The sequence below is a fragment of the Echinops telfairi genome, unplaced genomic scaffold (assembly GCF_000313985.2).
Source record: "Echinops telfairi isolate 266 unplaced genomic scaffold, ASM31398v2 ScPeMD7_7458;HRSCAF=8496, whole genome shotgun sequence".
Classification (NCBI taxonomy): Eukaryota; Metazoa; Chordata; class Mammalia; order Afrosoricida; family Tenrecidae; genus Echinops; species Echinops telfairi.
In genome coordinates this window covers 2,242,948-2,245,711 of record NW_022111358.1, presented here as the reverse complement: position 1 = coordinate 2,245,711, position 2,764 = coordinate 2,242,948, and the positions used below count along the sequence as shown (strand labels likewise).

Below are 2,764 nucleotides of genomic sequence, written 5' to 3'. Positions count from 1 at the left end.
CCAGAGCTCCCCATGACTTGGGTCAGGTGCACCTTAAACCACTACACCACCAGAGCTCCCCATGACTTGGGTCAGGTGCACCTTAACCCTCCAGGTGGCATCCTTACTCTTTGACCCTTTAAAGAGGTCTCGGGCTGTAGATTTCCCCAAGGCAATATAACGTTTGACTTCCACCTGCTGCTTGCTTGAGCAGACACGTACATACCAATGCACAAACCACAAAGCAACCACTCCAAAGACGAAGAGTTGGACCACCTGAGCATTTGGTCCATTGGCATAACTCCACTCATGGAAGGTTCCAGATCCTCTGAATTTATCCCTGGGAATGGAAATGTTTCTACTCCGAAATTTAGTGAGACTTATCTATATGGCCCTTTATGTATTTTATAGTAACATTTCAGTGCTTCCTGAAACTGCCTGTGGCCTTTAACAAAGCCATCAGTATTTGGGGCCTTATTTTCAAGCAACTGAAGCCCCTGCGTAAGTTTAGAGGGAAAAAGCAAGAACTTTGGCTAATCCTCTCATGGTAAGAAAAATGTTGATAACCTTTCTCCTTCCTCTTCCTCCGTAATTCTCCTTCAGCATCTCTCTCCTCCTTAAAATCCATTACATCCCGATCTGTCAACTCCCTTCTCCGTGACCTTGGAGTGCTCCTCATCAGTGCCGTCATGACCTACATCCAGCGTTCTTCCCGTATGGGCGGTCACCCCACCCCCACCTATCTGTCTCTTCCATCATTTTATGAGGATAAAATGCTTGGAGCGTGTTCACATAAGTCAGCTCATTGTTCCTCCATGCAATTTCCTCCCAGGAAGAGGCAACGTTTCAAATGCACCGAAGATTATTCTGGTGCTTCCAGCAATGGCGCCCTGTTACCATACCACCATCTGTTGTAGCTGCTGGCTAGGCAACCATCGCTCCCAGGTGGTATACCTGGAAGGAGACCATTACACCTGGCTGCATCCCAGCCGGCTGCTAGGAGGTAGCTGTACTGCTCTCCCATCTTGACGTCCATCATCTTTGAGAAGAAGATGTCCTGGGCCGCCCACAAGCAGCAGCCCAATCTCAAAAGGAGCTCTCTCTTCAAGGCAGGAGGCTCATACTTTGGGATGGAAATCATTTTAAAAACCTGCCTTCAAGAAACACACTCACCATCTACACCTTGGAGCCCCTCTGGGACTCTTGTGCATGTGCCATTTCTGTCCCATCCTCACAATCGTTCCGTGTTTGAGCCCATTGTTGTAGCCACTGCATCAAGCCACCTAGTCAAGGGTGGATGGCACTACCCCTCCCCCTGGACAAGCCGAATGTGCTTCTCCAAGGAGTGCTCTCTCCTGAAAGCATGTGCCTAGGACTCGAGACGGAGGCTCACCAGCCTGGCCCCTCAGGAGCGTTTGGGTTGTGCTTTTTCCAAATCTGATCTCTTTGTTCTTTGGGCGCTCGCGTAGTCTCCGCCAGCACCATCACGCCGATGTAGCCGTTCTCCTTCCGTCTCCCGGATTCCCTGCTCGCCTTTCACAGGCGCGGGAGGTGGTTGAACATACCCTGGTTTGGGAGAGGCGCATCTTAGTCCTCAAAGGAGCACCGTTGCTTTTCAACACTCCTGGAGGGACTTGGTTTTGCCAGCATTTCTGAATGCTTGCGGGCTTTCAGAACAGTACGCCAGAAGAGGCCGTCTCACGGCCAAACAGCAGCAACATTCTGTACTTCGCTGCCTTGCGATGAGGCATGGACTTCAGCTCTTCGTGAATCTAGGCCCATCCTGGCATCCCTTTCCCAAAACAAGCCTGTTTCATCCGTGTTCAAAGCCTGCTCGGGTAGCTAGCTATTCTTCATCTCGTATTATCTTGTCCAGCTCATCACTGAGGTTTTTGGCAGCTCTGCCAGCAGCGCTTCCTGCCTCTCCAGTGATAGGCGTGTTATGTAAGCCAAACGGCTGCGTTGAGGCGCTGGAGCCGGGTGGCCCCTGGGGGCCCTCGAGAGCCCGTGGGCCTCTTTTCTTGCTGTCCCTTTCCGTTTGTACCGCCGGCCTGCTGGCTTTTGACTGGTGCGTAAACTCCTTAGGAACCCTCTTCTCATGATGGTCTCCTGTCTAAACCATCCCCGGGCTTGTCTGCCTCAGGGATTGACCCTCGCCTCTTCTTGGTTAAAATTGTCTGTTCGAGGCCAGTCATTCCTTTAACTGGCTGCCCAATCCTGCTCACATCCTTAGTGATTCCCAAAGCGGTGGCCTGAAGCAGCGCTCCGGGCGCTCCTTCTCTTTCCATGACCTGGGCCTTGAGGAGCCTCAGCTCTACAGCCAGGTCTAGAGCCTCCTGTTTGGATGAGGACATTCGGTGTCATTGTTGCTGGTGTTTTTGTTTGTTTTGTTTTGTGAGCTCTCTCGTTGAGGGTACTAGCAGTGCCGGTGTCACAGTAAAAGAAACGTGAACGCAGCTTCTAATTAGTTGCTTCTAAGGGCACAAAACACTGAGTGGGAACACAGCCTAGGGGCCTGGTCTACAATGGTGTCAGAGTCCTCCTGGCTGTCAGGCCGCACACGGTTCACTTGTCACTAGAGCTGAACGCTCATTCCTTGGGGCCACTCCTGAATGATGGGCACCTGGGGACTTGTCTGCACCGTCTTTGAGGAGATTGATAGACCTTTGATCATCCATCCATCATCCATCCATCCATCCATCCATCCATCTATCCATCCATCCATTCATCTATCCATCCATCATCCATCCATCATCTATCCATCCATCATCCATCCATCATCCAT

At 51.3% G+C, this 2,764-nt stretch overlaps 1 protein-coding gene across 2 annotated transcripts in view; it reads left to right on the top strand.

Moving 5' to 3' along the window:
* RPH3AL (rabphilin 3A like (without C2 domains)) overlaps window positions 1-2,764 on the top strand; it is a 133,213-nt gene that overhangs the window by 34,058 nt on the left and 96,391 nt on the right. The gene's annotated exons all lie outside the window — the stretch shown is intronic.